General features: G+C 52.4%; 1 protein-coding gene across 2 annotated transcripts in view; it reads right to left on the bottom strand.

Annotated features, from left to right (window-relative positions):
• LOC140852598 (IAA-amino acid hydrolase ILR1-like 5) overlaps positions 1 to 12,270 on the bottom strand; it is a 137,173-nt gene that overhangs the window by 1,618 nt on the left and 123,285 nt on the right. The window lies entirely within an intron of this gene.

Below are 12,270 nucleotides of genomic sequence, written 5' to 3'. Positions count from 1 at the left end.
TCTGACCACCTCAGCATAAGGAGAGGGGAAAAAGAGAAAAGAAAATAAAATAAAATAAAAGAAGCGCTCTACTTCGAGAGCAAACGGAAGCCCAACCGCCCTCTCTCTGAGTGAATGGCGGAGAGCTAGTACCTGGAGAGTCAGGGAACAGCCTCCTCCATAACTACAACCAGGTCAAGATTTTAGACTTCAGCCTCGCCAAATTGATGAGTCCGGAGCAATCCAGATTCTTCACCATGATGAGGGGGATAAGAGGGTTCCTTGCTTCGGAGTGGCTGACCAACTTAGCGATCTCAAATAAGAATAGATGTGACAGCTTCGAGATGGTGTTGTTGGAGATAATGAGAAGGGAGGAAGAACCAGTTGGAGGAGAGCTGGCAAGGCTCGAGCAAGTCGACCGGTGGGGTGATCGGGAGGCGTGATTATTTTTCAATGGTGGTGGTGGAGGGGCCCGAGAGGGGGAGGTACGTGGAGCTGGCGGACTCGAGGCGGGAGGAGAGGGTGAGAGAACCGGAGATCACGAGTATGATGAGGGTAAGCTCTGTGCTACCTCCACCAGGAGACCCGGCTAACGTCCAGCATGCCGGCGGTGGAGGGAATGTCGGAGGGAGTCGTGCCGGCGTGGGAGCCGTAGGTGGAGCATCGAGGCTTCTGAGGGGTGTATGGCCGAGGGATCAGGACGCGCTCCAAGTTTGCTTCGAGAATGTGTGCGCTCAGGGAGGGGGGCTGAGCACATTTCCTCTTTTCTCACTCTTCACACTGAGGTGGCCAGGCACACGACGTGGCAAAAAAATAATTCGCCTGATGTACCAGTGAGTTGGTGCACCTGGAATAGGCTATGATTAGAGCCCCGCACCGCACACGTGATGCCTAATAAAAAATTATTGATTATGATCATTCTACCACATGTATCTTATATTATTTAATAAAAAATTATTATATTAATTTAAAAAAATAATTTTTTTTATTTAAATCAATAAAAATTATTAATTTGAAATTAAAATATTTTTTTTTCAAATTTCAAATTAAATTTGAATAATAATATTTTTTTTCAATAATAAATATTTTAATAATTTTTTTATTGGATGGTGTAAGATACATATGGAAAATAATTATAATCAATAATTTTTTTAATAATAATATTTTTAGATAGATATTTAGATATTGATGATAATAATTTTTAATTTTTTTTATTTTTTTATATTTTTAAAAATTAATATAAAAGAAAAGCAGATCAGATCAGATAAAAACAAAATCCAACATTAAATTCATGATAATTTTACTAACTATATTAGTTAAAATTTTTTAAAAAGTAGGAGTGACAATTAGGTTGTTTTGAATACAGGTAAGGTCAAAAAATTGTCGATTAGAATCCGATATATTTGTTAAATATATAAAAATATAAATTTAAAATTAATATTTTATTAAATAGATAATCAGATTGGACCATATAGTCCATTTACTGAATGGATCAATCAAATTAAATGAATTAAATAAATTTTTAATAGATTATATGAGCCTAAGGATTAGACAGGTTAAGTTAATTGGATTAAATCGATCTGAAATGGATTGAGTGTATTTTAACTAGTCCAACAAGCCTTAACTATTCGACTTAATTATAAAATAATCCTGTTGAGATATACGACCGATCCCTCTCACGCCGACTCACCATCGGGCCTGTCTGACCGGCACCCGACTCTACCGACCGATGACTGCCGACCACCGATCGACGAAGTATGTCGGTCGGCCAGACCCTTTTCATTCCCGACTGACCCGAACACAGAGTCTTCTCCGACTCCCGCACGCACCAGACCTGACCGTCGGAGGGTCCCTGGATCTTTACCCGACATCCCACAACCAAATACCGACGTATGACCGGTCGACTCCCCAACGCCGTACGACTACTGAAGGCCGCCGTCCTGACAAAGGCATGCGGCATAACCGCCCTGGACATTTGTCCTGCGAAGGACATAGATTAATCCCGTGATTTGACAACCCACGGTGACTTGACAGTCCGCGGTGACTCTGACAGCCTCCGACGATTTGACAACTCCCCCAGTTGTCTGCGCCATTAATGACGGCACCACGCCGCGCTTTACTATAAAATGGAGAAGGCAACAGTGCTGCAGAGAGGTTCTTTCAAATCCCCGGACTCTCTCTCTCTCTCGTTGAGTTCCCCTGATTCTTTCTACTGTTGTCTAGTCTCCTCTCTGACTTGACCGTCGGAGGATCCCCACCGGAGGTCATCTCCGGTCAGTGTGGACTTCTCTTGCAGGTGCTCGTTCCTGCAACCAGGCGACGAGGGGATTAGCCGCAACAGGTTTTGGCGCGCCAGGAAGGGGGCCGGTCCGACCTCCACAGAGCTTGAAAAAATTCTTTCGAAATGATAAGAACCCGGACTCAGTGATCGAGGGCCACCGGATCGGCGAGGCACTCCTCCCGTCGGGAAGAGACCTCTCCTCCACCCTCCATGGCGGAGCCCAGCTCTCCGCATCCTGTGGTGACCACGGAGGCACAAATTGGGGCGATTGTGCGGCAGATGACTGTACTGACGGATGCAGTCAAGAGCCTTCAACAACAACCAACCTGGTTGTCGCAATCGCTGGCGGGGCAACCGACGGCACATCCGATGCCTCCAGGAGCAGCCGCCGACGCCCGTGTCGGTCTCCATCTCCTCTCAGGAGCAGCTGTCACAACACTCCCACCGAGAGGAGGAGAGGCGGCCACGGCATGATACCCATTGGTCCCGACGACCGTCTCCTTCCCAGTTGGAATGAGCGAGGAAGGAGAAGTGGCCGCGAATACCGTCTGCCTCCCTCTTGGATTCGTCGGGAGACGCCACCCCCGGGGTCTCCCAACATCGACGGGCCAACGACTACGAACGCAGGTTTGAAGAAATCGACCGTCGGCTCGCCCAGCTTCAGATGGACGGACAGAAGTCTTCAAACGATGTCGACTTTCAGACCGTCCAATCTCTCTCCTGACTCATCCTCGATGAGCCAATCCTAAGTCGGTTCAAGATGCCTCGTGTGGAGCCCTATGATAGCTCCACCGACCCAGTTGCCCATCTGGAGAGCTACAAGGCTCTCATAACGATCCAAGGGGCAACCGATGCCCTTCTCTGCATCGGCTTCCCCACCACACTTCGCAAGGCTGCCAGGGCTTGGTACTCCGGCCTCCACTCAGGAAGCATCCACTCCTTCGGACAGCTCGAACATGCTTTCGTGGCCCATTTCAGCACCAGCCGGAAGCCCCCACGAACTTCGGACAGCCTTTTTTTCCTCAAGCAGGGAGAAAATGAGACGCTCCGATACTTCGTGATGCGATTCAACGCGGCCACGCTTGAGGTTCGGGACCTCAACGAAGACATAGCTATCTCAGTCATGAAGAGGGGCTAAAGGGGTCTCGATTTACGTACTCCTTGGACAAGATCCTCCCTCGGACATACGCCGAACTGCTAGAGCGCGCGTACAAATACATGCGCGCAGATGAAGGAGCTTCCGACCGGTGCCTGACTGAGGCCAAGGGTCCAAAGGAGAAGCGAAGGAAAGGTCGGGCCCCTGCCGAGCCTAGCAGGCCCCCGACCGACAAACAGGTCTCACCCCAGCGACGGAGCTCGAGATTGCCTCGACGGCGAAGTTCGAGGTTGATGCGTCCTAGGTATGACTCCTACACTCCCCTCTCTGCTCCTCGCGCATAGATTTTGATGGAGATCGAAGGGAAAGAATATTTGTGATGGCCTCCGCCTTTGAAGGCAAAGGGCCTCGACCGATGAAAGTACTGCCAATTTCATTGGGGCCACGGCCACAATACCGAGCAGTGCATCCAACTCAAGGATGAGATTGAGGCCCTCATACGTCGGGGTATCGCCGACTCAATCCGTCCCCAACCGACGACCCCAACCGACTGAAGAGGCAGCGAACAATCAGCCCACGGCCGGGGTCATCAACATGATCTCCAAACGACTGAACCGCGGGACGACTGCTGGAGGGGGGCGACGAAGAAACTACGCTAAGATGATGTAATTACTTTTACAGATGAAGATGCTCGGAGAATCCAAACTCTCCATGACGACGCTATTGTTGTCTCAGCAACAATAACAAATTATGATGTAAGAAGGATCTTTGTTGATAATGAAAGTTCGACTAATATTTTGTTTTACTCGACCTTCTCTCGAATGCGACTGTCAGCTGATCGGCTCGAAAGAGTCTCCACACCCCTGGTGGGTTTCATCGGGGAAGCTGTCACGGTGGAAGGAGAAGTTACTCTTCCTATGACAGCTGGAACCGAACCACGATAAGCACCGTCCATCTAACCTTTGCAGTCATCCAAGTACCTTCGATCTATAACGTCATACTTGGAAGACCTGGGCTAAACGCCCTCAAAGCTATAGTCTCGACCTACCATCTGCTGGTTCGATTTTCGATCAAAAATGGAGTCGGGAAGATGCACGAGGATCAACAACTCGCTCGGCAATGCTTCCAGATCTCTGCTCGAAGTAACGAAGCGAAGGACTCCCTGACAGCCGATAAGTTAGACCAGCGGGGAGAGGAACAACGGGGCGAACCGACCGAACAGTTGGTTTCCATCCCGATAGCAGAGAATCCCGAACGAGTGGTCTGGGTCGGATCCCAATTATCCGACCCTGAGCAATGGCAGCTAGTGGAGCTGCTGAAGGCCAATACCGACGTATTCGCTTGGTCGGCAGCGGATATGTCCAGCATCCCCCTAGAGACGATGACTCACCGACTCAACATCAATCCTGGAATGAGGCCGGTGAGGCAGAAAAAGCGATCTTTTGCTTCTGAAAGACAGAAGGCCATCGACGAGGAAGTGGACAAGCTACTCGAGGCGGGTTTCATCAGAGAAACCACGTACCCCGATTGGCTCGCCAATGTTGTCATGGTGAAAAAAGCTAACGGAGGTGGAGGATCTGCATTGACTATACCGACCTAAATCGTGCCTGTCCGAAGGATAGCTTCCCACTTCTGAAAATCGACCAGCTGGTAGACGCGACGTCCGGGCATCGACTGCTCAGCTTCATGGATGCCTTTGCCGGATACAATCAGATCCGGATGGTGCCCGAAGATGAGGAGCACACAGCCTTTGTGACCGTCAATGGCCTTTACTGCTACAGGGTAATGCCCTTCGAACTAAAAATGTCGGGGCCACCTACCAGTGACTCGTCAATAAGGTCTTCAAAGATCAAATCGGATGCAACATGGAGGTGTACGTGGATGACATACTGGTGAAGAGTGTGCAGGCCTCAGATCATGTCCAAGACCTCGAAGAAACTTTTCGCACTCTTCGACGACAACGGATGAGGTTAAATCCGACTAAGTGCGCCTTCGGGGTGACTTCGGAAAAGTTTCTCGGATTCCTCGTTTCTCAACGAGGAATTGAGGCTAACCCTGAGAAGATAAAGGCAATCATCGACATGCGGTACTCGGGTACCAAAAAAGAGGTACAGCAGCTTAACAGAAGGATCATTGCGCTCAGTCGATTCATCTCTCGATCGGTAGAGAGATGCCTCCCATTCTTCAAGACCCTGAGACAGGTGAAGGACTTCTCTTGACCGGACGAGTGCCGGCAAGCCTTCGAGGATCTGAAAAGGTACCTGGCCTCCCCGCCATTGCTTGTAAAGTCGGAAGTCGGAGAAATGCTATACCTCTATTTGGCAACCTCCCCAGAGGTGGTTAACTCGGTGCTCGTCCGGGAGAACGAGAGCCGAATTTACCAACCCATATACTACACCAGCAAAGTGCTCCACGAAGCTGAAGCTCGATACTCAAAGATGGAGAAAATGATATTCGCCTTGATCGTGTCTACACAATGACTCCGTCCGTATTTTCAAGCGCACGCTATCGTGGTCCTCACCGACCAGCCTCTGAAAGCGATCTTGCGCTGTCCCGACACATCAGGACGACTGGTGAAATGGGCAATGAAGCTAAGTGAGTTCGACATTCAGTACCGACCACGATCTGCCTTGAAAGCCCAGGTCTTGGCCGACTTTATTGCGGAGTGCCCGACAACCGACCGAGGATCGAAAGGCAGGAGCCCCGGAGAAGTTGCAATCTCCGAACCTGAGCCCGGGTCTACCTGGGTGTTGCGCATCGACGGAGCTTCCAACGCCCGAGGGAGCGGGGCTGGGTTCCTGCTCACCAACTCAGAGGGAGTGGTTACCGAGTACGCCCTCCGATTCGACTTCAAAGCCTCCAATAATCATGTTAAGTATGAAGCGCTCCTCGCCGGCTTGAGAGTAGTGAAGGAGCTCGGAATCGACAGCCTCAGAGTCTTCTCCGACTCCCAGCTGATCGTGGGATAAGTTAAAGGCAACTTTGAGGCGCGAGACCCGACCATGGCAAAATATCTCCAGAAGGTGAGAGATCTCGTGACACACCTCAAGTATTTCGAGATCTCCCACATTCCCAGGTCGGAGAATGCTCGGGCTGATGCACTCTCCAGGCTTGCGACATCAGCCTACGATGCCTTGGGTCAGACATTGGTGGAGAGTCTCGAGCAGCCGAGCATTGTCAGGGCCGAGGAGGTGCTACAACTGGCGGCCGAACCAAGCTGGATGGATCCGATCGTTCGGTATCTGATCGACGGAACCAGCCCTAAAGACCCCACGAAAGCCGAACGACTCCGATGGGTGGCCTCCCAATACGTGATAATGGATGGCCAACTCTACAAAAGGTCATTCTCTCTTTCCTTGCTCAGGTGCTTGGGACCGACTGACGCGGACTACGCGCTCAGAGAAGTGCATGAAGGGATCTGCGAAAATCACTTGGGGGGCAAATCCTTAGCCTACAAAGTCCTACGGCAGGGTTACTACTGACCCACCATGAGAAAGGATGCGGTCGAGTTGGTTCGAAAGTGCGAACCATGTCAGAGGTACGCTAACATACAACATCGGTCGGCAACCAAATCACTCCTATTGTCGCCTCATGGCCCTTCGCCTAGTGGGGGATCAACATACTCGGTCCTTTTCCTCCGGCATCTGGCCAAAGGAAGTTCATAGTCGTCGCAATCGACTATTCACTAAGTGGGTGGAAGCCGAACCTCTGGCGCAGATCACCGAGCGGAAGATGGAAGACTTCATCCAGAAGTCTATCATCTTCAGGTTCGGACTACCGTACACCATTATCACCGATAATGGATGACAATTCGACAACCGAGACTTTCGAAAGTTCTGTGTGAGATTTCATGTCACGCACCGACTGACCTCGGTCGGGCACCCATAGTCCAACGGCGAGGTCGAGGTGACCAACCGGACTATTCTGCATGGACTAAAGATCCGACTGAATGAAGCCAAAGGCCTCTGGGTCGAAGAATTGAATTCCATCCTATGGGTGTACCGAATGACACCCCGTGTCCCGACCAGAGAATCTCTTTTCAGCTTGGCCTATGGGATGGAGGCGATGATCCCACTCGAGATCGAGCTACCATCGACTAGAGTCGAGCAGTACCAAAAGTCGGGCAACTCCGAGTGCCGGAGAGCCGACTTGGACCTCCTACCCAAACTCCAGCGCGAGGCTCAACTCCGCATGGCTTCCTACCGATAGAGAGTGGCCCGATACTATAACGCTAAGGTTAAGCCAAAGCTTTTCAGGCCTGGAGACCTAGTCTTAAGAAAGGCAGAAGTTTCGAAGCCTCTAGACCAAAAAAAGTTGGCTCCAAACTGGGAAGGACCCTACAAGATAGCGGACACCTACGGGCCGGAAGCTTACCGACTGGAGACTCTAGAAGGAAGCGCCATTCTCTGGACTTGGAATGCCGACAATCTGAGGTTGTACTACCAGTAAACCCTGTGTGTCCTTGTTCGGAATACAAACCCAGCTTCAAAACTTCGGAGTATAGAATCTCAGCCCTCCAACGGTGTGTCGGCGCTTGCTAGTAGTATGAACCCCGACGCCACTTGGGCCCAGCATTCCATTGGGAATCTGCGGACCAATCGTCGATGGCGCGTCGGACTCTTGCGACGACCGAGATATCTATGTTGGTGGAAGGCCGGCGATGGCGATGGAACCCCCTAAGTTTAAGCCGCGCCCCTTCCGTAGCCAGCTCCTGAGCAAGGCGACTGGCTAACTCGTCGACTTAGCTCCGGCCAAGAAAGGCAAAACGCCAACATGACCAACGTCGCATTCGCGACATACCGACCAGGTCACGATCGATCGAAGGATATTCGGCTTACCACCATTTATCACACGTCACGACGCATATGCCCGACAAAGAATCGGGCAATGGATGACCGACCTGTCATCAACTAAATGCATCGGACACTATTCGACTATCGGACTCTACAAGATGATCGGGTCGAAAAGCTACGCCCGAAGGACGGACGACGTCCGACTCGACAAACATGCCCGACTTAGGTCTGGGCAATGGGCGCTCGACTTAAGCTCTCGACTGTCGGATCATACGACAGTCGGGAAGCCGATCTAAAATCGAAACTCACTCTGCCTTTACCATGGCACGCGCTATCGATTATTCTGGATAGTTACCTGGGATCCTACTAAACGTCCTAGCTAGGTACGTCGGGCCTACGACTTATACGCCTAAGGGTGTTTCGGCGAAACATGCAAGATACATCTCAGATACATAAAAAGAAAAAGAGTTGAAAATTTTTCAATTTTATTCAAACTTGAACTGAGTTTACAAAATTGGGCCGAAGTCCGATTACAAGTACATTAAACAAAAATAAAAATAAAACATGCTCCGACTACTCGCCGGAGTCGGCTTCCTCTACCGGGAGAAGTCCGGGGGTGGTCGGCATATCCACTTGGGCCGAGGTAGCATCGGGGGTCGGAGCTACCTCGCCTTTGGCAGCCTGGTCTGCGTCGGCCTCCTCCACGGCAGTGCGATCTCCCGACGATGGGTCGGCCACCTCTCCCGCGGCTTGGCCCTCCGACTCTGGGGGAACGACGCTGCTGAGATCAAGCTCCGGATACAGGCTCTGGACTGTGCTTCGGGTGTCTTCGTACCCCACTCGGTACGAGAGGAAATCGCTCTCCAAGAGTTTCTCCCGGTATTCATCGGAGCAGCGGAAGTCCTCCACAGCCCGACCCATAGCCTCTTTCGCCGACTCTGCCTCCGCCCTTGCTATGTCTGCATCGGCTTGAGCGGAGGACATGTTTTCTCTGGCCTTGGCGAGATTCCCCAAACTTATCCGAAGCTGCTCGCGTTCGGCTTTGAGTTTTCCGACGGAGTCGTCCCGCTCGCGATGCAGCCGACGAACAGTGCGGGACTTCCGCTTGGCTTCCTCGCGAGCCGATTGCAGCTTGGTCCCCGAGGCAGCCAGGGTGCTGGTGAGGTGGGAGACCTCCTCGGTGAGGCGGGAGATCTCCTCTTCAAGCCGGGCCTCCTGGTCGATCGACTGCTTCAGCTGGTCGACCATTATCGCCTTATCGGCCTCGACGGCCATGGCCTTATCTTTCCAGGCCGTCCGGAGATTGCCGAATCTTCGATATCCGGCCTCCAGCTCGGACATGTTGTAAATCAGCTGCAAACAACAAGACCGATCGTCAGAAGACCGAACTTATAAAAAATAACGATGAAAATGAAAAGTAAAGGAGAAAGACTTACCCGGATCATGGTCGGATAGAAGGAAGAAAGCATGTCGGATACCCATTGGTTCTTCATGACCTCATGATCGGTCAGAAGGATAATCGCCTGACACAACCTCCTGGCCAAGTCGTGGTTGGCCAGGGCCGATGCTCCTTCGGGAAGTGGGGTGTCGGACGACGCACCACGGCCGGCTGACCTCCTGTCGTCGCCGGGTGCCATCGGGGCCTTCCCTCATTCGGACACCCAGGCCTTGACATCAGAAAGGGAGGGCAGGCTCGAGCCCGACTGGGTCCCTCCCGAGGGCGCAGCGACCGCCGACGCAGGTTGATCGGGCTTGCGTGCCTCTGCCCGAACCTCTTCTGCCGGCTAAGCGGCCGGCACATCCTCGACCATTTCCTTGGCCGTCCGTCCCTCGGATGGGGCTACTCCCTCGACCGATCGTTCCTCGGACGGGGCTTCAGTGGGCACTGTCGACACTGACAGTGCGATGATCGGCTCCCAATCCGACGCCCGTTCAGAGCCGTGCTCCGCTCCCACTGCCGCCGGCTTGCTCGGTGGTGCTACTTGAGGCCTCTTAGGAGGCCGTGATGGTTCGGCTCCATGCGCCGGCCTCTTCCGTGCCGCTTGTTGCCGAACGTCGGCTTCCGTCAATCTCACCCTCAGTGGCATGTCTGCAATTTCAACAGAGGATCAGCACCAAAAAAAGAAAAAAAAAAGAAAAGAGAAAAAAAACAGACCTAGGCGAGGAACCGAGCTCAGACCGGTGTCATACAGGGCTTGGTCGGTGACGAGCTCCCTCTGCTTCGGCACCGAGATGTCCTTCAAACGGTGAAAGTCCTCTCGATCCCCGTCCTCCACCCGACTGTTCTCATTTGGTTGAGTTCGGGGGTCTCCCCAGCGGGAAGGGAACCTCCAAGGAACGGGAGAAGAGATAAAGAAGAACTGGTTCTTCCATCCATGGATGGATGACGAAAGACCAGTGATGAAGGAAAGATCCTTCCGAGGGTTGAAAAACCACCACCCTCGGGGTTTAGGGTGGGGTCAGAGAATAAAAAAAGCTCGAAAGAGGGAAATACGAGGATTGGTCGGCAAAAGCCGACACAACAAGGCGAAGTTGACTACCAGTCAGACCGAGTTCGGCGCAAGCTGCGCCGGACAAGGTCCGTAGTAGTCCAGCATGTTCTGGACAAACTCCAGAACCAAAAAGCGAAGACCGGCCTGGAGGTCCTCGACGTAGAAAGCCACCTGGCCCGGGGGCGGGTTGTTAATCCGACCGTCGGCCCCAGGGGCGAACAGCCGAAACTGCTCCGGGATGCTGTACTGCTCCCGGAGCCGATCGATATTCGGCCCCGAAAGTGAAGAGACCTCCATCTTCAGGGTCGATCGAGAATCGTCGGTCGGGTTCCCCGACCGACTTCCTCGTGGGGAGGTTCTGACCATTACGCTAGAACCGAAGTCAAAGAGTGAGAAGAAGAAGGAAGAAAACTTCAAGGAGGCATGGAGAAAACGAAAGACAACGACAAAGGCTCCTGGAAAACTCTCTAAGGAAAGAAGCGGGGACAACTACCTGAGACAAGGGACCGCTCGGCCAGAGTCTCGGCGACAGGTTTGAAAAGTAAAGTTTTGGATGTAGGTGACCCTGTATATATAGTGCCCCTTGACGGCCTGGATGAGAGCACGACCAACGAGGATCTCCCAGATCGTGACATGTGGCAGCATTTGGACCTTCCCTCGGTCCGATGATTCGACGCACCTGCCCCAGATCAGGCCACGTCGCCTCCATCCGCCTGAACAGATTCGGCCCAATGGCCCCCTGCCACGTGGCAGAAAAATTATGGTGGTTTGCGTTCCCGAAGAGACGGCGGAAATGGCGGTTTCTATTCCCGATAGGACGTCTGATACCAATGGGACGCCTGACACCCACAAGATGTCTGGCGTCGGACCGAACATTGGTACGGTCGCCAGAGTCGGAGCATGATGCGATGGATATCCACTCCTTTCGCTCGAAGCTGCCGCCCCACGCGAGGATGCTGGCCAGCACGATATCCGACTCAGGAGTGGGGGGGCAACTGTTGGGATATACCGACCGGTCCCTCTCACGCCGACTCACCATCGGACCCGCCTGACCGGCGTCCGACTCTACCGACCGCACCGACCGACGACTGCCGACACCGACCGATCGAAGGTATGTCGGTCGGGCAGACCCTTTCCATTTCCGACTGGCCGAACGACAGAGTCTTCTCCGACTCCTGCAACACGCCAGACTGACCGTCGGAGGGTCCCTGGGTCTTCACCCGACATCCCACAACCAAATACCGACGTATGGCCGGTCGGCTCCCCCAAACATCGTACGACTGCTGAAGGCCGCCATCCTGACAAAGGCATGCGGCATAGCCGCTCTGGGACATTGTCTTGCCAAGGACATAGATTAATCCCAGCGATTTGATAACCCACGATGACTTGACAGTCTGCGGCGACTCTGACAGTCTCCGACGATTTGACAACTTCTCCAGTTGTCTGCACCATTAATGACGGCACCACACTATACTCTACTATAAAATGGGGAAGGCAACAGTGCTGCAGAGAGGTTCTTTCGAAATCTCCGGATTCTCTGCCTTGCTGAGTTCCCTTGATTCTTTTCTACTGTTGCCTAGTCTCCTCTCTGATTTGACTATCGGAGGATCCTCATCGAAAATATCTTTG

This window comes from Elaeis guineensis, chromosome 11 (assembly GCF_000442705.2).
Source record: "Elaeis guineensis isolate ETL-2024a chromosome 11, EG11, whole genome shotgun sequence".
Classification (NCBI taxonomy): Eukaryota; Viridiplantae; Streptophyta; class Magnoliopsida; order Arecales; family Arecaceae; genus Elaeis; species Elaeis guineensis.
Note: the sequence above shows the minus strand (reverse complement) of the source record. Positions and strands in the feature narration are given on the sequence as shown.